Below are 22406 nucleotides of genomic sequence, written 5' to 3'. Positions count from 1 at the left end.
GAGGTGCAAACGAATGTACAGCCTGTTCAAGAAGTAATTGTTAAGAAGGTGCCAGATGTCTTTAAAGAATTTACTTGTGTGGGTAAAGTTTACTCATGTGTATCAGGAGGAGCAGGTAAAGAGGTCACAATTTTAAGAGATACAGGGGCTAGTCAATCTTTGATGGTAAGAGATGAGGAATTATATAGTTTGGGAAGAATGTTGCCAGAAAAGGTGGTGATATGTGGAATTCAGGGTGAGAGGAGTAGCGTTCCATTATATAAGGTAAGGTTGGAAAGTCCAGTTAAGAGTGGTGAAGTGGTAGTAGGAGTAACAGATAAACTATCTTGTCCAGGAATACAGTTTATCTTCGGTAAAGATATAGCTGGATCGCAGGTGGGAGTGATGCCTACTGTGGTTGATAAGCCAGTGGAAAATCAGACAACTGAAGGGTTGAAGGACGAATATCCTGGGATTTTTCCGGATTGTGTAGTAACAAGGTCGCAAAGTCACAGGTTAAGACAAGAGGAGAAATCAAAGAGTGAAGATGAAGTTGAAGTGCAATTAACAGAAACGATTTTTGATCAGATGGTTGAAAAAGAACAAGAACAGGTGGAGGATGAGGCGGATATTTTTAGTTCAGGAAAATTGGCAGAGTTACAAAAGAAAGATGTAGAAATAAACCGGATATATCAGAAAGCATATACGGAAGAGGAATCTGAGAGTATACCAGTGTTAGTGCCGTAAAAATGATGTCTTGGTGAGAAAATGGAGACCTTTACATATGGAGGCGGATGAAAAGTGGGCAGAAGTTCATCAAGTAGTATTGCCGGTAGGGTATAGAAAGGAGATGTTGCGAGTTGCACATGAGATACCAGTGGGAGGTCATTTGGGAATAAGGAAAACTCAAGCTAAAATCCAGAAACATTTTTATTGGCCTGGACTACATAAAGATGTAGTAAAATGTTGTCAATCACATGTCAAGTGATAGGGAAACCTCAAGCAGTGATAAAACCAGTGCCCTTAATACCCATTCCAGCATTTGAGGAACTTTTACGAGGATCATAATTGATTTGTGTAGGACCGCTTCCTAAAACAAAAAGTGGGAATCAATATCTTTTGACTATAATGGATGTGTCTACTAGGTTTCCAGAGGCCATTCCAGTACGTAATATTACAGCTAAAAGGATTGTGGAGGAGTTACTTAAATTCTTTACTGGATATGGACTGCCCACAGAAATTCAATCGGATCAAGGATCGAATTTTACTTCAAAGTTATTCAAAGAACAAAGAAATGTACAGCACAGGAACAGGCCCTTCGGCCCTCCAAGCCCGTGCCGACCATGCTGCCCGACTAAACTACAATCTTCTACACTTCCTGGGTCCGTATCCCTCTATTCCCATCCTATTCATGTATTTGTCAAGATGCCCCTTAGTTATGGATAGCTTAGAAATAAAACAATTTAAATCAACTGCGTACCATCCAGAACAGCAGGGAGTGTTAGAAAGGTGGCATCAGACATTAAAGACAATGTTGAGGGTGTATTGTCAAGATTATCCAGAGGATTGGGATAAAGGAATCCCATTCATACTGTTTGCAATTAGGGATGCTCCTAACGGGCCTACCAAATTTAGTCCTTTTGAACTAATTTTTGGTCATGAGGTAAGAGAACCATTTAAATTGATTAAGGAAAAATTGGTGGATGAGAAATTGGAAATTACACTATTGGATTACGTGTCAAATTTTAGGGAACGATTAAATAGAGCAGGTGAATTGGCTAGACAACATTTGAAAGTTGCACAAAATGTGATGAAACGGGTAGCGGACAAGAAATCCAAAGTTCGTAGTTTTGCCAGTGGGGATAAAGTTTTAGTGTTGTTACCTGTGGTAGGTGAACCTTTAAAAGCTAGGTTTTGTGGACCCCAGCAGATTGAAAGGAAATTAAGTGAGGTGAATTATGTGGTAAAAACACCAGATAGAAGGAAGACTCACCGAGTGTGTCATGTGAATATGCTTAAAAGGTACTTTGAAAGGGAAGGAGAGAGAAAGGAGGTTTTAATGATCCTAACTCAAAGTGACGAACCAACTCCAGATGACTGTGAATTTGACATACCTCAAATTAAATTGGAAAATGAGGATGTTCTTAAAAATTGCGATGAATTATTAAGTTACCTTCCAGAGGAAAAACAAACTGACCTGAAAGAGTTACTGATATCACATGGGCAAGTTTGTAGAGATAAATTGGGAAGTACTAAAATGGCTATACATGATGTAGATGTGGGAAATGCTGTTCCTATCAAACAACATCCATATAGACTTAATCCTTTAAAATTGGCACAGGTTAACAAAGAGATTGAGAGTATGCTTAAAAATGGCATAATTGAAGTGGGTTGCAGCCAATGGAGCTCACCCATGGTGATGGTACCTAAACCAGATGGTACCCAACGGTTGTGTGTGGACTATAGAAAGGTGAATGCAGTTACAAGAACGGACTCTTATCCTATCCCACCATTGAAGGATTGCATGGAGAAAGTGGGACAATCTGCTTTTATTTCCAACTTACAGAGATGGAAAGAACATTTAAAACATCGTATGGAGTTCTTCGATCGATTTCAGGTGGTGGGTTTGATGATGAACCTAGCCGAAAGTGAATTTGGAGAAGCCCAAATCACTTTCCTTGAGAAGTTTCAGATACCCTCAAGACAAAGGGAAATAATGCGTTTCTTAACATGAATGAATTTGATTGAACCTTTGTGCAAAGGTTTTGTGGTGTGATTGCTCCACTGATGGACTTGCTAAAGAAACCTAAAAAAATTCAATGGACGGCGGACTTTCAACAGGCATTTGACTGCCTGGAAGCTGTGATCACCAATGCTCCTGTATTGGAGAATTGAAAGGGACTCTGTGGTCAGATCATAGAATTTACAGAATCATTGAATTTACAGTGCAGAAGGAGGCCATTCGGCCCATCGAGTCTGCACCGGCTCTTGGAAAGAGCATCCTACCCAACACTAAGGGCAATTTTGGACACTAAGGGCAATTTATCATGGCCAATCCACCTAACCTGCACATCTTTGGACTGTGGGAGGAAACCGGAGCACCCGGAGGAAACCCACGCACACACGGGGAGGATGTGCAGACTCCGCACAGACAGTGACCCAAGCTGGAATCGAACCTGGGACCCTGGAGCTGTGAAGCAATTGTGCTATCCACAATGCTACCGTGCTGCCCCTAAAGTATCAGTTCTAAAGAGAAATGCCGAGGAGTAGAGGAATGGATGGATCGTGCAGAGACTTTGTTCAAAGAGACTGTCAATCAAGAAGGATTCTGGTTGGAGGAAGAAGAACAAAGAAAAATGGACAATATTGTTATACCTTTTTGCGTGTGTTGTTTTTGTTAAAAAAAGAAAAGGTATATTTACTGTGTACATTTCTTAGCGGATGGTGCAAAAGTGAAAAAGGAAACCATCTTGCAGTTGATGGTTCTTTTTTTTTTCTTGGGGGGAGGTGTCATGTGAGAGTGACTTTAAGAAATGGATGTTTACGCAATGTATCTTTAAGAAAATGCAGTGATGTCAGAGTGTGGGTGGAGCTGGGCTTTATATCAGCCATTTTGCAGTTCTTAGTTTTGCAGTTTGAAAAGAGCTTGGCAGTGTCTGTGTTTGCAGGGAGCTGAATCTCTGCCATGAAAGACTATCTCTGGATCATTTGGGTGATTTAAACTCATAATAGTGAAGCCTTTAACCTGATGTGATTCTGTTTAAAGGTGTTAAGTCTCTTGGAAGCTTGAAGGAACATTTTTAGGAATTATTTACTGTTGTAATATTTTCATTGTCATCTTTAAAGTAAGGGGTGTTCATGACAAATGTTGAATTCTTTACCCGTCAGTCTGGCCTCAATAAAACTCGAGATGGATTTGTAGGCATAGTATTATTTATTTTTAACCAACTTGCAAGTCTGACTCGCTTCTCAGGGACACAGAACGCAGAACCAGTTTCCTGGACCCCTTGGAAACGAATGAGGTCCGAGACAAAGGGATCTCTGCAAATACATTCAAATGGCATCAAGTTTCACATACAGATTCCCATAGGTCATCCTATACCCCTCCTGACCTGGCCATACATCCTAATTGGCTCACTTCTCATTCCTTAACTCTGGCCTCTTGTTACCCAGCATCCTTTTCTCCTCCTCAACCAGACACCCCTCCCCCTTCCTTGCCATGCTTTCTGAAATCCTTTATCTGTGAACTCACTAGAATTAGACCGGCCTACATCTACATTACTGTAACTAATATATTTAAACTAACTATTTTATATCACATTCGTCATTCCCTCCTTTTATCATTTCATGATAACCTATCTATTGAATCCGTAGCTACGGCCCCTCACCTAAAAAGATTCATCGCTGCATTTCCAATTCCTGTTGTAGCCCCCTTCATCCGCTGCACCCTCGTGGATCCTAACAGCCAAGATTCTAGGGGCGTCTATCTGTTCCAGTGCACCCCGCATTCTACCCATCATGCATTTAAGGATGGCCAGGCCCACAAAGATGCAGCCGAGTGCCACTGCTAAATACATGGCCATATTTATCAACCAGTCCTTCCAACCTCCAAATCCCCAGTTACCCCAAGAGCCAGGGTCCTGCATTCCGTCCAGGTGATCCCGTATGCGATCCATAAATTTAATGATGTTAGCGGTTCGGTCTCGAATTCCCATGATACACTTGCCCTGCACTATGGCGCATGCCCCACCCTCACGGGCCAGAAGATAGTCAAGAGCATACCGGTTCTGCATTGCAAACAACCGCAGCTGAGACAATTCCTTGGTTATTGCCCCAAGGGCTCCCAAGGTTTCGTTTCCCAGGATGGTAAGGCCACAAATAAAATAATTCCTATCGCTAACCACCAAGGAACCCCCCCCCCCACACCTCCCAGTGTCAAGACGCTCAGAATTCCCCACCCGGCTGAGTGGCCCCGGTTGGGTGCGAGAACCTGAGGTTTTTTCCAGTTCTCGTAGAATTCAGCTGAGACTGCCCGGCGGGTTAACTGATTATGCAGCATCCACGCCGAGGGGCAGGGGACTGTGGTAGGGACTAGAGTCCCAATAGCAATTTGGCGGGGAAATGGGGGTGACAAAACATTGGATGCTGTGCCATTAAAAGTTATATTCGTTTCCACCTCTACCAGCAAACAGCCGTACCCGTCACTGCCGAAACAATTCTCGTACGACCGGGAGTCCCTATTGGGAGTGAAGTGGCTCGGTATGTACACCCTCCACCGTTGCAGCCTATCATACTGTGAGTGGGGATTATCCCGAGGAAGGGGAAGGCAAATAACTGGTGGTGCTGAACCCGGATCGTAAGGAAGAGTGACTTGCTCGGGCGGTGGCTCGGAACGCTGACAATGAGCCACCGTTTGGGGAGTGCCCCAAAGCGGTGAAATAGAAAATAACCTAGACACCGCTGCGGGGTTCGGGTAGCAGGCAACCCGTCCGTGGCCATACAAGCAGTGGTAAATCTGGTAGAAGAGATTCATACTACCCAGGTTTTCCTCCGTCTGGCCCTAAATGAATTAAGTATATCTCCTGATAACCTACGTTCTAGTTGTACTCACCTCCTTACACGCCCCGTCCTCTCTCTAGTCCCCCTCTCTCTCCCACAACCTCTTCCTACGCTCTCCTGACGGTCTGATGTTACCTTTATGGCACCAATCTTAACACATCCAAAATCAAATTTACATGTACTCCAAAAACAAGGCAATGTCCATATAATGTTCCCTTCCCATCGCCGGGACCGGTGCAATTGCTTCATGACACCAGCATTTCCCGTTAACCTGGTGACCTTCCATGAGTCGATACCATGTCCTCGTATATGGGGGCAGCGAAGAACATCACCTCTGCATAAACGAAATGTCCTTGTAGTTTGGTTGGGGTTACAAATGTAGATAATATTTCCCTTTTCCATGTCCGTCGCCGATGTCACTCCAAGCGAGGTGAGGCCGAAGATCACACAGGTGGTGCGTAGCCACCCCATCATGCTCCACACCTGTAAAACAGCGCTGGGGAAGGGAGGCAGGTTAGTAACCGACCTTTTTACAGTGGTGGAGGTGGAGGTGGACCCAATTTACAGTGGTGGAGGTGGACCCAAGCACTCCGCCCCTCCACTTTAACTGCAGTGGGGGTGGTAAGGAGAACTTGGAAGGGCCCCTCCCATCACGGCTCCGACCCCTTCCGAGTCCAATTTTTGACCATGACATAACTACCGGGCTGCACTGAAAGTGAGCTAGGTAATGGGGACGGGTGAGCCGCGTGGACCTGGCCATGGAGCTCCTTGAGCACCTGCGTGAGGGCTAGAACATAGGTGGTCATTTCTTCAGTCATATGGTGAAACTGAACCAGTCTGGGAACATGCAGGCTCCAGGGAGATCTAAGGGGCCTGCCATAAAGGATCTCGGCAGGAGAGAGCCAGGCCGGTCCCGCAGGTGTAACCCGCAGCTGGAAGAGGGCAACGGGGAGCAACTTAAGCCATGTCAGTCCCGTGTCTGCTCTTAATTCAGCCAATTTAGTTTTGAGGGTCTGACTGTGTCTCTCAACCAACCCGGCCGCCTGCGGTCTGTAAGCACAGTGTAACTGCTGGCGTTTGCCCAACTGGGAGCAGAACTCCTTGTTAATCTGTCCAATAAAATGAGGCCCGTTATCAGAACTTAACTGAGCTGGTATACCGTACTGGGGAATGATTTCCCGCATCAGAACTTTAACCACAGTAGCAGCTTTATTATCGATAGTCGGATACGCCTCAACCCATCTGCTGAACACATCCACAATGACCAAAACATATTTATAACATTGACACCTTTCCAACTCAATGTAATCCATTTGGAGCGTCTCAAAGGGACCACTGGGCAACGGGGTTTGCCCCATCCCACAAGGGATACCTTTGCCGGTGTTATATTGCTGACAAATCAAACACCGATTACTGATACTCTGGGCCAACCCCTGCATTTTAGGGTGCCCCCAAGTGTCCAGCAACAAATCACTAGTCCCCCGAGCCCCACAATGAGTTGCAAAGTGTACACATTCAGTGACCCATAAAGCCAGTACATCAGACATACAAGTCTGTGCTGGCGTGGTCCATAAAGAGGAAACAGATTCATATGTACAACCTAACATTTCCACATTTGTTTATCACTCTCAGGAGCGTCCTCCTGTAACCTTATGACGTCTTGGATGGTTGGCATTGGCTTGTCAGAGGCAGACCTATTTATAGCAGATCGTTTAGTCTGACTTAACATTTTAGGCACCATCACTTGCTGAATTTGTGCGGCTGTCCGCGCTGCATAATCTGCTTGTTCATTACCAATGTCAAACAAAACAAAGAACAAAGAAATGTACAGCACAGGAACAGGCCCTTCGGCCCTCCAAGCCCGTGCCGACCATACTGCCCGACTAAATTACAATCTTCTACACTTCCTGGGTCCGTATCCTTCTATTCCCATCCTATTCATATATTTGTCAAGATGCCCCTTAAATGTCCCTATCGTCCCTGCCTCCACTACCTCCTCCGGTAGTGAGTTCCAGGCACCCACTACCCTCTGCGTAAAAAACTTGCCTCGTACATCTGCTCTAAACTTTGCCCCTCTCACCTTAAACCTATGCCCCCTAGTAATTGACCCCTCTACCCTGGGGAAAAGCCTCTGACTATCCACTCTGTCTATGCCCCTCATAATTTTGTATACCTCTATCAGGTCGCCCCTCAACCTCCTTCGTTCCAGTGAGAACAAACCGAGTTTATTCAATCGCTCCTCATAGCTTATGCCCTCCATACCAGGCAACATTCTGGTAAATCTCTTCTGCACCCTCTCTAAAGCCTCCACATCCTTCTGGTAGTGTGGCGACCAGAATTGAACACTATACTCCAAGTGTGGCCTAACTAAGGTTCTATACAGCTGCAACATGACTTGCCAATTCTTATACTCAATGCCCCGGCCAATGAAGGCAAGCATGCCGTATGCCTTCTTGACTACCTTCTCCACCTGTGTAGCCCCTTTCAGTGATCTGTGGACCTGTACTCCTAGATCTCTTTGACTTTCAATACTCTTGAGGGTTCTACCATTCACTGTATATTCCCTACCTGCATTAGCCCTTCCAAAATGCATTACCTCACATTTGTCCAGGTTAAACTCCATCTGCCATCTCTCCGCCCAAGTCTCCAGACAATCTAAATCCTGCTGTATCCTCAGACAGTCCTCATCGCTATCCGCAATTCCACCAACCTTTGTGTCGTCTGCAAACTTACTAATCAGACCAGTTACATTTTCCTCCAAATCATTTATATATACTACAAAGAGCAAAGGTCCCAGCACTGATCCCTGTGGAACACCACTGGTCACAGCCCTCCAATTAGAAAAGCATCCCTCCATTGCTACCCTCTGCCTTCTATGGCCTAGCCAGTTCTGTATCCACCTTGCCAGTTCACCCCTGATCCCGTGTGACTTCACCTTTTGTACTAGTCTACCATGAGGGACCTTGTCAAAGGCCTTACTGAAGTCCATATAGACAACATCTACTGCCCTACCTGCATCAATCATCTTAGTGACCTCCTCGAAAAACTCTATCAAGTTAGTGAGACACGACCTCCCCTTCACAAAACCGTGCTGCCTCTCACTAATACGTCCATTTGCTTCCAAATGGGAGTAGATCCTGTCTCGAAGAATTCTCTCCAGTAATTTCCCTACCACTGAAGTAAGGCTCACCGGCCTGTAGTTCCCGGGATTATCCCTGCCACCCTTCTTAAACAGAGGGGTTTTACCGTTTGTGTGGGCAGCGCATTTAATAACGGAAATCTGCGCGGGCATAAGGAGGGCCTGCAGTAGGTCATTAACTAAACCCCGGTGGGATATTTCCGTGCCTGCCGAGGTAAGGAATCCCCTATTCTTTCAGAGCTGTCCGAAGTCATGAACTACCACGAAGGCGTATCGGGAGTCAGTGTAAATATTTACCCGTCGATCTACCCCAAGTATACATGCACGGGTAAGGGCAAAAAGGTCGGCTTGTTGAGCTGAATAAGGGGTCTGGAAAGCTGCCGCTTCTAGAATCAGACCATCCTGATCTATGATTGCGTAACCGGACAGTCTCCGGCCAGTGGGGCTTACTAATGCACTCATCTTTATTGAAAGTTTGTGTTCTCCAACCTGCTGCAAATACTTGCAAACATGTCCAAACAAGCACTTATTGTGCATTACTGAGGGGAGTGCTGCACTGTTACTATCATTTCGATGGGATTATCTAGTCATGTAATTTATTGCTGTTTGCTAATTTACTCTGTTCGATGCTGCAATAGTGACTGCACTCAAAGTACTGATTGGTTGTAAAATGCTCAGAACATAAGAAAGGGAAGAACTTGCATTTGTGTCTTTAATTATGCCCTGCCTACTCTGAGAAGGATGGACTTGTCTTGATGCTTACAGTCAGGGAAGAGAAGTTAGTTGCTTCTGATCATTATTCATTGAAATTTGCAAGCACATGGTAGGATTGATGTTATAGATGTTTACAGCATGGAAACAGGCCTTTTGGCCCAGCTTGTCCATGCTGCCCAGTTTCTATCACTATGCTAGTCCCACTTGCCTGCAATTGGCCCATATCCCTCTATACCCATCCTGCCCATGTAACTGTCTAACTTTTTTAAAGGGAAAAAATTTACCCGCCTCTACCACTGCCTCTGGCAGCTCGTTCCAGATGCTCACCACCCTCTGTGAAACAATTTCCCCTCTGGTCTCTTTTGTGTACCTCACCTGAAACCTTTGCCCTCTAGTTCTAGACTCCTCTACCTTTGGGAAAAGATGTCGACTATCTGCCTTATCTATGTTCCTCATTATTTTATAGACCTCTTTAAGATCACCCCTAAGCCTTCTACGCTCCAGGGAAGAAAGTACTATCTATCCAACCTCTCCTTATAACTCAGACCATCAAGTCCTGGTAGCATCCTGGTAAATCTCTTCTGCACTCTTTCTAGTTTAACAATATCTTTCCTATAATAGGGTGACCAGAACGGAACACAGTATTCCATGTGTGATCTTACCAATAGAACAAAGAAATGTACAGCACAGGAACAGGCCCTTCGGCCCTCCAAGCCCGTGCCGACCATGCTGCCGACTAAACTACAATCTTCTACACTTCCTGGGTCCGTATCCCTCTATTCCCATCCTATTCATGTATTTGTCAAGATGCCCCTTAAATGTCACTATCGTAAATGTCTTGTGCAACTTCAACAAGGTGTCCCAACTCCTGTATTCAATATTCTGACCAATAAAACCTAGCATGCTGAATGCCCTCTTCACCACCCTATCCATCTGCGACTCCAGTTTCAAGGAGCTATGAGCCTGTACCCCATGATCTTTGTTCTGTAACTCTCCCCAACTCCCTACCATTAACTGAATCGGTCCTGCCCTGATTTGATGTACCAAAATGCATCATCTCACATTTATCCATCTGCCATTGATCGGCCCAATTGGTCAAGATCCTGTTGCAATCTTGTATAACCTTCTTCACTATCCACAATGCCACCAATCTTGGTGTCATCTGCAAACGTACTAACCATGCCTTCTACCTTCTCATCCAAATAATTAATATATATAACAAATAACAGTGGACCCAGCACCGATTCCTGAGGCACACCGCTGGTCACAGGCTTCCCCATCACAACCACCCTTTGGCTTCGGTCGCCAAGCCAATTTTGTATCCAATTGGCTACCTCTTCCTGGATTCCGAGAGATTTAACCTTTTGCAACAACCTTCCATGTGGTACCTTGTCAAAGGCCTTGCTAAATTCCATGTAGACAACGTCGACTGCACTGCCTTCATCTACCTTCTTGGTTACCCCTTCAAAAAACTCCAATCAAATTGGTGAGACATGACTTTCCCCTTACAAGGCCATGCTGACTTTCCCTAATTAGCTCTTATCTGTCCAAATGTCTGTAGATTCTGTCCCTCAGAATATCTTCTGACAATTTACCCACCACAAAAGTAAGACTAACCGGTCTGTAGTTCCCAGGCTTATCCCTACAGCCCTTCATAAACAAGGGCGCAACATTTGCTGCCCTCCAATCTTCAGGCACCTCTCCTGTGGCTGTTGATGATTCAAATGTCTCAGCTAGGGGGCCAGCAATTTCCTCCCTCGCCTCCCACAACGTCCTGGGATACATTTCATCCGGTCCAGGGGATTTATCTATCTTGCCGCGCTTTAATACCTCCAGCATCTCCTCTGTAATATGTACACTCCTCAAGACATCACTTTCCATTTCCCTAACATTCGTGCCTTTCTCAACAGTGCATGCTGATGAGAAATATTCATTTGGGACCTCTCCCATCCCTTGTGGATCTGCACATAGATGACCGTCTTTATCCTTAAGAGGCCCTACCCTCTCCCTAGTCACCCTTTTATCCTTTATGTATCTGTAAAAGCTCTATAGATTTTCCATTGCCTTATCTGCCAAGACAATTTCATGTCCCCTTTTTGCCCTCCCGATTTCTCTCTTAACTCTCCTCTGACAAGCCCTATGCTCTTCAAGGGATCCACTTGATCCCAGCAGCTTATGCTTGTCATATGCCTCCTTCCTTTTGACCTTAGCCTCAATATCCCGAGTCATCCAGGGTTCCCTCCTTCAACCAGGCTTGCCCTTCATTAAAAAAAAAAAAATTGGAGTATCCAATTATTTTTTCCAATTAAGGGGCAGTTTAGCGTGGCTAATCCGCCTACCCTGCACATCTTCGGGTTGTGGGCGATAAACCCATGCAGGCACGGGGAGAACGTGCAAACTCCACACGGACAGTGACCCAGGGCCGGGATTCGAACCCAGGTCCTCAGTGCTGTAGGCAGCAATGCTAACCACTGTGCCACCGTGATTTGCCCTTCAATCTTAAGAGGAATGTGCTGACCCTGAACTCTAGTTAACACCTTTTTGAAAGTCTCCCACTTACCAAATAGGCACCCCAATCAACTTTTGAAAGTTCCCGCCTAATACTCTCAAAATTGGCCTTGCCCCAATTTAGAATTTTAACTTTTGGGCCAGTGCTATCATTCTCCATAGCTATCTTAAAACTAATGGAATTATGGTCACTGGTCCCAAAGTGATCCCTCACTCACACTTCCGTCACCTGACTTTCCTTATTCCCCAAGAGGAGGTCAAGTTTTGCCCCCTCTAGTTGGGCCATCCACATATTGAATAAGGAATTCTTCCTGATTACACTCAACCAATTTCTCTCCATCCCAGTTAATGTTGGGAAAGTTAGGGTTAGGGTTACCACCCTATTTTTCTGGCAGCTATCTGTAATCTCTTTACATATTTGCTGCTCAATATCCCGCTGACTATTTGGGGACCTATCGTACAGTCCTATCAAAGTGATTTCACCCTTATTTTTCAGTTCTATCCGTATAGACTCAGTGGGCGAACCCTCGGATATATCCTCTCTGTACTGCCGTGATACTGTCCCTAATCAAAAACGCAACTCCCCCCTCCTCCTATCTCCTGGTCTATCTTTCCTATAGCATCTGTACCCTGGAACATTGAGCTGCCAGTCCTGCCTCTCCTTTAGCCATAGAATCACAGAATTTTACAGCATGGAAACAGGCCCTTCGGCCCAACCAGTCCATGCCGCCCAGTTTTTACCATTAAGCTAGTCCCAGTTGCCCGCACTTGGCCCATAACCCTCTATACCCATCTTACCCATGTAACTATCTAAATGCTTTTTAAAAGACACAATTGTACCCGCCTCTACTACTACCTCTGGCAGCACATTCCAGACACTCACTACCCTCTGAGTGAAGAAATTGCCCCTCTGGCCCCTTCTGAATCTCTCCCCTCTCACCTTAAACCTATGCCCTCTAGTTTTAGACTCCCCTACCTTTGGGAAAAGATGTTGACTATCTACCTTATCTATGCCCCTCATTATGTTATAGACCTCTATAAGATCACCCCTAAGCCTCCTACGCTCCAGGGAAAAAAGTCCCAGTCTATCCAGCCTTCCCTTATAACTCAAACCATCAAGTCCCGGTAACATCCTAGTAAATCTTTTCTGCACTCTTTCTAGTTTAATAATATCCTTTCTATAATAGGGTGACCAGAACTGCAGACAGTATTCCAAGTGTGGCCGTACCAATGTCTTGTACAACTTCAACAAGACGTCCCAACTCCTGTTTCGGTAATAGCTGTTATGTCCCATGCCCTGAGTTCATCTGCCTTGCCTGTTAGGCCTCTTGCATTGAAATAAATGTAGTACAATCTGTTTCTCTGCCTTCCACGTTTCTCCTTACAGACTTTTGTTTTTATCCTCTCTTTACTACCCTCTGACTTCCTGCATTGGTTCCCATTCACCTGCCACATTAGTTTAAACCCTTCCCAACAGCGCTAGCAGACAATCCCCCACCCACCAGGTTACAAAGCCTGCTACCACAATCATACCTTGGATAAGTTACCAGGGACTGACATGTGGTTTGGCTGGTGCTGATGGCAATATGAATCTCAGAAATTTTGAGGGCAGAAAGTCTAGGTGATGTACTAAGCGAAATAATATTTCTCTCAGTAGTCATCTGGAATGCACTGTCTGAAGGGGTTATGGAAACAGATTCAATAATAACTTTGAAAAGAAGATTGGATACAGACTAGCAGTGGGGAATATTTGCTGGCCAATGGCTAAATAGTAATGGGTAATTGGTGGCTTTTCAAAGAGCTTATTCAGGTGTGATTGACCAAATTATCACCATGTATATTTCTAGCTTGTTGCACATATCTCGTGGGGAAAGTGTTTCCATGTATGCTTTTATTAATTGCCCTTTAAATTACAATTTTGCCTCAATAGATAATTTGTGGTAAAATATTAAAAATGGGAAAACAACTTTTCAAGCATGCCCCTTTGTTCCGTCACCTTTACTACTTTGATTCAGCAACTTGCAACAAAAAAACATTCAACAGAAAGAAAAGTTGAAATGGCAGCGAAAGGTCCTCATTTTATTCTTCTGAGAATTAGATTTTAAATGCAACCCTTCCATGGCTCTGATATTCCTATAGTGTGTGCCTGGAACTACTTGCAATGTTCTAATTGTGGCCAGACTTGTTGTGGCCTTTGCTACTTGCACTCTAGTTGTTTTTAACAAATCTATGCAGCTGCATTACAGGCATCCATTTTTTTCTAAGCTTAAGAATTGTGCCATTTAGAACATACCATTCCGCATTTCTGTCTACATCTACCTGCCTTTTCCACACAGGTTGTCATGCACTCTCATCTGGTATTCTCCGCAAACTTCAATATAATTATGCTCGTGCCAATGACAAAGTCATTTACATAATGGAAAATGAGAATTTTACGATTAAAAATGTAAAGTAAAAACTGCAAGGGAATTTTTAAAACCTGTTTCTTTAACCTGTTTTTAGCGTGTCTCTGGCAGCACTTTAAAAATATAGCTTGGGCAAAATTGTAATTAATATGAAAAAAAATCAAATGTAATAAACAATGGGGAGGGTAGCAGGCATTAATAAATTAAATGGGCAAAAGTGGCTAATGGGGTTCCACATTTAAGTAATTCACTTTGGATTTAAAACGGATAAGGACTCCAAGTTGAATTAGGAGGAGAGATCGATAACACCATCTAGGTTTGTATAATCTGGAATTTGGAAGGCTAAAGATTTGATAGTTTTAAGATATTAAGGGAAACAGATAGAGAGAAATGATTTCCACTGCTTGGTGACGGGACATAAATTAAAACTTTATAGAGTCAGGCCTTTCAGGAGAGGACGTCACACAATGGAGAGGGGGGGGGGGGGGGGGGAAGTTTGGAACTCTTCTCCGCAAACCGGAAGGGCAAGGGCTGCGAATTCAGAGGTCAGTTGATGTACACAAAATCTTTGAAGGTGGTGGGAAAAGATGTGAAGACTTTTGAGGCAAGCAAAACCCTTGGGCTATTCAACGGAGGAATAGTGTAAAACACAAAGTTTTGCTAAACTTTAAAAATTACTTGTTAGGCCTAATCTGGAGTTTTGTATCCAAATCTTGGACCCACACTTTAAGAAGAATGTCATGGTGTTGCGAGCAGATGCAGAGAAGTTGTGTCCTTTGGAGAGGAGGTTAAGCAGGGATATGATGTGTTCAAAATCATTAATTGTTTTGATAGAGTAAATAAGGAGAATCTGCTTCTGGCAAAATGATAAGTTACCAGACGATACAGACTTTAGGTTATTGGTAAAAGAGCCAGTGTGCGAGGAGGTGCATTTTTTTCATGATGGTTTGTTTTTTGGAATATGTTGCCCGAAAATGTTGTGAGATTCAGAAGGAAATTGGATAAGTATCTAAAATAAAACATTGCATGCCTATGATCTCGCTCTCATACCCCGTTCTCTCTCTCTTGTGCCCCATTCTCTCTCTCTCATACCCAGTTCTCGCTCATACCCCGTTCTCTCTCTCTTGCTCCCTTTCTCTCTCTCTCTCACCTCCTCCTCTCTCTCACCCGCCTCTCCTCTCTCTCTCTCTCATTCTACCCAGCCTCCCTCTCTCTCTCCCTCTACCTGCCTCCCCTCTCTCTCTAATCTGCCTCCCCCCTCTCTCAACCCCACCTTCCCTCTCTCTCTCTCTCTCTCTCTCTACCCCACCTTTCCTCTATCTCTCTCTACCCCGCCTCCCCTCTATCTCTCTCTCGTACCCCATTCAAAGATGTGCAGGTTAGGTGGATTGGCCATGATAAATTGTCCTTAGTGTTGGGTGGGGTTACTGGGTTATGGGGATAGGGTGGAGGTGTTGACCTTTGGTAGGGTGCTCTTTCCAAGAGCCGGTGCAGACTCGATGGGTCGAATGGCCTCCTTCTGCACTGTAAATTCTATGATAATCTATGATGAGGAAATGTCAGGGGAGTGGGACTAATTGAGTAGCTCTTGATCCTTGTGCTGTACTGTTCTACAAATGTGTCCCCCTCCAATTTGTATATCCAGACCTGTTGATTCAAAGATTCCTTTCCCTAAATGTGTACATTTAGTTATAGCATGTCCTAACAAACAGTACGCTTGGACAAAGGTAATTTTTGCCTCATCAAGCTGGTTGATTATTTTTTACGCATTTTTATGCATACACTGGTTAGGCCAGCATTATTGTCCTTGAGAAGGTGATGGCGAGCTGCCTGTTTTGAATCATTGCAGTCTTGGTGATGGCACACCTTTAGTGCTGTTACAGAAGGAGTTTCAGGATTTTGACCCAGTGATAGTGAAGAAACAGCAGATGGTGAAATTTGAATTCAGTAAAGAAAATTGTCAAACCATCTTCATTTGCAATGGTAGTTTATAAGATTGCAAATGTGGTTTTGATGGTTCTATATAATCAGAATAATCAAAAGTAAGTTTGTAGCAGGAGAAAGCGAAAGTGGATCTTTGCTTTGTTTCTGTGTTTCTTCAAAGAGATGGTAGAGGTAATGGATGGGTTGAAAATTAATAGGCAGAATGTACTGGAATGGCTGTCATTTAAAGAAAAAAATAGTTTTATTGCAGTTTTTCCATTTGAACAAATAACACAGAACGACAGGAATGGTAGAACCCAGCAAATAAATGTCTCAACATACATATATACAGAGAGGAACAGGAAAACAGCAATGTGGCTGGCCCAGTACAATCATTAGACCCAACTTGGTGCCTCTATATACACACTACCAGAGAACAAGGAGAGGAGGATAAGGCCATGAATCATAGTAAAATAGTGCACACTTTCCCATGCAGCGATTGCTTGCAATGGCTACAAGAATTCAGGATAAGATCATAGAATCATAGAATTTACAGTGCAGAAGGAGGCCATTCAGCCCATCGAGTCTGCACCGGTCCTTGGAAACAGCACCCTACCTAAGCCCACACCTCCACCCTATCCCAGTAACCCCACTTAACCTTTTTGGACGCTAAAGACAATTTAGCATGGCCAATCCACCTAACCTACACATCTTTGGACTGTGGGAGGAAACCGGAGCACCTGGAGGAAACCCACGCAGACACTGAGAACGTGCCAACTCTACACAGACAGTAACCCAAGCTGGGAATTGAACCTAGGACCCTGGAGCTGTGAAGCAACTGTGCTGCCGTGCCCCCCGCTAAATCTTTGCGCTATGTTCGGGTGTGCATCAGAACATGTCTCCCCAACCCCAGCAACACCAGAGGCGGCAATAACAAACTGGACCAGCAATAGCACGCTGTTCACCCAGATAAAGTGAAGAAACTCCCTGAAGGGGGAATGTCCGAATTAGCCAAAGAACATCGGACACAGACTGGCACTGTACACCGTTGGAAAGAGGTCACTAGGGGACAGCGACAAAAACACAGCATCCCCATGGAAGATCCAACTACAAGGAAGAGAGCACTCGGGGAAACCATATTAGGCCACTTGGGAGGGCGAATAAATCCCACACCCAGCCTACCTCCAAACTGAACAAGGGCTCCAATACCGTTGACCCACAGGATGCTGACTGGCTTCAACAAATCGAGCAAGGATTAACCGACCACGTCCAGGTGCAAATCACCACTCATTTTCCTCTACCCAACAGCTCCAAAGTCATCGACCACTGGGAAGAACCCAAGCGACCCAGTCCTCTCCAGGATACGTGATGTCTCTGGCCATTCGTAGGACGTGAACATGGATTCCTGCGATTCAAAGTAACAAATACAAATAGCTGTAACTGGGGGCTTTCTTCAATTTGAGTGAGGATTTCTCTAACCCTACCACCCACTGCCACACGAACCATCCACCCCGCCGTGGCTCTACTTATCCTCTCTATGCACTCTCTCCTCAAATGTAAGGATTACAGCACACAAAATAGGGCAAGACTATACACAAACCACAGATCACATTGCCGACTCAATATGGTTTATTGCCAAAATAAGATAACCGATGACCCTCTTCCTTGTGCTCATATATCATACGTCCTTATCAGGAGTAAAGGCAATAATATGAAATCAACAGCATAATCACATGGGAATAAAGTCCAGGATTATTGGAAGAGCTGCAGGATAATAACACCATCCTTGTCACTTGGTAAGGCCAAAGTCATGACGGGAGCAACCCCTCGGGTCCCTCAATTTAAGTGCCTTCACCTCTGCCGGGCTGTCATCCCAACACTCAGCGAGGAATGACTACACATCCAGCCCTTTAAGGCGAGCATAGAGGACAAGACCAATGGTCAAGGCTTGCGACTGTCTCTGGACATTGAAGACCCCCACCCCCCTGCTCCTCACAGAGACTGGGCTCACAATCGCTCCTTCTCCAGCCCCTACTCTCCAAGTCAGTCAGGATAGACAACCTACCAAATAGCTGGATTTCCAAGGATTGAAGGCAAGCCTCGCTTGGGAAATTGCTCTGGCAAATTATTTTCTTCTGTGCTTTCACTATTCTTTCAAGGAAATGCTGTCTATGCTGAGAGAATAGGTTGTCTTGTCTAGATGGTGGCATTCTCGGTTGTTAAAGGAGGTGGGAGTGGTGATGGTGGAAGGGCTTCCCAACTCTGTCTCGCCCTCGTTTCCAACTCCCTCCCCTCGTACTCGCCCCCAACTCCCGCCTCCCCCTTGTGCTCGCCCCCAACTCCCGCCTCCCCCTTGTGCTCGCCCCCAACTCCTGCCTCCCCCTCGCGCTCGTGGCATTGCATAGGTGCCTGGACAGCTTCTGTATCTGAAGCGTCGTGGATGATACTGAACATTAACATCACGCAATCATCAGGGAACGCCCCCACATCTGACCTTATGTTGTCAAAAGGGTCATTCATGAAGCAGCCGAAAATGATTGGGTCTAGGACACTACCATATGGAACTCCTGCAGTGATGGCCTGGGACTAACAGGGTTGGCCTGCAGCAAGCCTGGAGTTAGTAGTGAGCTGGTATTATCACTGGACCAGTAATCCAGATACCCAGGTAATGCTCCAGAGGATCTAGGTTCGACTCACCACGACAGACGGTGAAATTTGAATTCAGTAAAAACCTGGAATGAAAAATGAAATGATGACCATTGTTGCTTGCCTTAAAGACCCATCTAGTTCAGTAATGTCTTTTGGGGAAGGAAATCTGCTGTACTTGTGTGGCCTTTGTGACTCCAGATCTATAGCACTGTGGTTGATACTTAAATAGACTCTTCATTCGAGGGTGATTAAAATAGGCAATAAATGCTAGCCCAGCCAACAATGCCCATATCCCGTGAATGACTAAAAGGTATGACTCCAATCAGAGTTTTTGCCCTTATTCCCACTGTCTCTGGTTATGCTAGGGCTCCTTGATGCCACACTCGGTCCAATGCTTCCAAGGGTGGCCACCCTTGCCTCTTTGTCCAAATTTGGACTAAGGCTGTAAAGCTTTCCAGAGCTGAGTGACCCTAGAAAGCTAACTGAACATACTGGAGAGGTTATTGTTGCAACAACAAGGATATATATGCATTGGAAGGAATTCGGGGAAGGATCACTAGATTGGTCCCTGGAGTAGGGGGCGCTGTCCTGTGAGAGATTGAGTAAATTTAATGTGTATTCTTTGTAGTTTAGAAGAATGAAAAGTGATCTCATTTGAAACATACAAGATTTTGAAGGGCCTTGACAGGTTAGACAGTTTCCCCAGGCTGGGAAGTCTAGAAAACCTGCACAGTATTACAATCCCAGATCAGACATCAAATTGCGTTTTTTAAATTTATAGAACATTGAGGAAAGGATACTTTGTTCCAGGAGTGATTCAACTCAAAAATAGGGATATGGTATATTAAAACAAACTTCATTAACGCAGTATTAACCTACCTTTAACAGCACAGAAATATATCTTTTAATTACCAGTTAATGTAAACGATGCTTAACAATAAAATGAAACACTAACTCCTAACTGCCATCTTCTTTATCTTCAGTCAAGCAAAGCCTACCACAGGTCAAAACCCACTTTTAAATAGAGTTAGCAAACACTGGATTACTTGCCAATCTTTGGATAGAGAAATTGTTTGAGATTGCTTGAAGAGAGCGAGATCCTGTCAGGAAACCGCCTGCAGATTTTTTTCTGTATCAGACTATTGCTTAACCTCTTGACAGCCTTTGCAGAAGCTTCTGTTCAGCTCACTGCCAAAATTAGTTGACTGCTTCAGCACTGCTACAGACCTGCCGCCTCCCATTAATTACATAATTGCACTCAAATCCCATAACCTAATTACTTAAATTTAAACACACTGTTGACAATATTGAATTCTTTACCCGTCAGTCTGGCCTCAATAAAATTCGAGATGGATTTGTAGGTATAGTATTATTTATTTTTAACCAACTTGCAAGGCTGACTCGCTCCACAGAGATTCAGAACACCCAAGCGGTCTCCTAGAGCTCCAGAACCGAGTGAGATCGGAGACAAAGAAATCTTCACAAATCTCATTCAAATGGCATCAAGTTTCACATACAAGATTCTCATAGGTCATCCTATACACCTCCTGACCTGGCCATATATCCTGATTGGCTCATTTTAATACAGAGAACCAACACGTTTGCATTTGTATGGCATTTTTTGATAGAGTAACAGAAATTGATGGAGGGAAAGCAATGGAATTTTGTCTTGGGTAGCACATAAGGGTAACAAAATTGAGGCTCATGGAATAGGAGGGTTAGTGTCCAATTACGTACAAAATTAGCACAAGCACAGTAAGCAGCAAGTTAGGGCAGCGCGGTAGTGCTGTGGTTAGCACTGCTGCCTACAACACTGAGGACTCTGGTTCGATCCCGGCCCCAGGTCGCTGTCCGTGTGGAGTTTGCATATTCTCCCTGTATCTGCGTGGGTCTCACCCCCACAACCCAAAGATGTGCAGGTTAGGTGGATTGGCCACATTAAATTGCCCCTTAATTGGAAAAAAATAATTGGGTATTCTAAATTTAGTAAAAAAAAGAAAGCAGCAAGTTCTGCTAAATGGTTCTTCAGGCTGGTAGATACCGGCCAGTTCCTCAAGTGCTTAGACTATTGCATTTCTGATGTAGATAAATGACTCGGATGTTGGCATATAGAATAAAATTTCAATTTGTTGATGATACCAAGCTTGAGGTATGGCAAACTGGGGATCAAACCATTTGGCTACAGCAGAGCATAGGTAGGCTGGCAGAATGGGCAGCTGGAGTTTGTGAATTGCTGCATTTTGGCAGAAGGCACATGGAGAGGTAATATAGTTTTCATGGTACAGTTCCAAAGATTAGCAGGGACGAAGTGATCTGAGTTCAAGTGCATAGATTTTCAAAAGTGACCGGTGTTGAGAGAGTTGTAAGCATATTGGATCTTGGCTTCATAGATAGAGATTGAGTACAAAATCAGGGAAGTTATGCTAGCCTTTGTAAAAGTTTGGTTAAATTGTAACTAAAGTAGTACTTTTGTTTTTGATTGCTATACGTCAGGCAGAAGGTGGTGGTCCTTGAGACGGTGCAGAGGAGACTTACTAAAATAGTTTTTGGATAAGGGATTTTAGCTTCAGGATTTGGCTGGAGTAGCTCAGTTTGTTGTCTTTGGAGCAAAGGAAATTGCGTGAGATTTGATGGAGGTGTTTGAGATTGACAGGTTTAGCTAGGTAGACAAGAAAGGTCTCTTATGAGCTAATGGTACCAGAATTAGGGATTTGGATTTAAAGTTTTGGGCAAGAGGCTGGTTAGGCTGTGTTATTTACCTTAGAATATAAAAGGCGGAAGGGGAACAGATTGAGCTGTACAAAATTTTGAGCGATTTATAGCAGGGGTGGATAGGAAGAAACCTTTCCCCTGAGTGGAGGGGTCACAGTAACATTCCCGTAACAGCCTCCCCGAACAGGCGCCAGAATTTGGCGACGAGGGGCTTTCCACATTGAAGCCTACTTGTGACAATAAATTATTTTAATAACCGGGGACACAAATTTAAGATAATGGGCAGCGTGTTTAGAGGGGATTTGAAGGATAACCTTTTCACCCAAGGGTGTTGGAAATCTGGTGGTAGAGGCGGGATCCCTCAACATTTCACAAGCATTTAGATGAGCACTGAAACACTAGCGTACGAGGCTACAGACCAAACCTGGAAAATAGATTTTGAATGAATAGGTACTTGCTGGCTGGCGCAGATCCAATGGGCTGAAGGGCTTTTCTTGTGCTTTGAAACTCTGGCTCTATTCAGGGAGCAAGTGTAAACAATGAGTGGTAACACCATGGAACTCAATTACAAGGGCAATGGTGACCATTAAACTATGTCGATGGTTGTACAAACCCAGCTGCTTTCTGAATGCCCTTTAGGGAAGCAAATCTACTGTGCTTACCTTTTTATGTGCCTCCAGATCCACAGCAATGTTGTTGACTCTGCTCCCCTCCGAAATGGACTAGCAAACCACTCAGTTCAAGGGCAATTAGCGATAGGCAACAAATGCTGGCCTTGCAACATGCAGTGGAAAAAAATGTAGTTTACTGGGATTTGA

At 44.5% G+C, this 22406-nt stretch overlaps 1 long non-coding RNA gene across 1 annotated transcript; it reads right to left on the bottom strand.

The window, feature by feature from the left end:
- Positions 1–16470: 16470 nt before the first annotated feature.
- LOC140429051 (uncharacterized) lies at positions 16471–22381 on the bottom strand. Its single transcript, XR_011948975.1, has 2 exons — positions 22251–22381; positions 16471–17632 (listed from the first exon to the last, which is right to left on the bottom strand). It is a non-coding gene; the product is annotated as an uncharacterized lncRNA (long non-coding RNA).
- Positions 22382–22406: the final 25 nt, after the last annotated feature.

This window comes from Scyliorhinus torazame, chromosome 9 (assembly GCF_047496885.1).
Source record: "Scyliorhinus torazame isolate Kashiwa2021f chromosome 9, sScyTor2.1, whole genome shotgun sequence".
Classification (NCBI taxonomy): Eukaryota; Metazoa; Chordata; class Chondrichthyes; order Carcharhiniformes; family Scyliorhinidae; genus Scyliorhinus; species Scyliorhinus torazame.
This window is presented reverse-complemented; position numbering and strand designations above follow the sequence as displayed.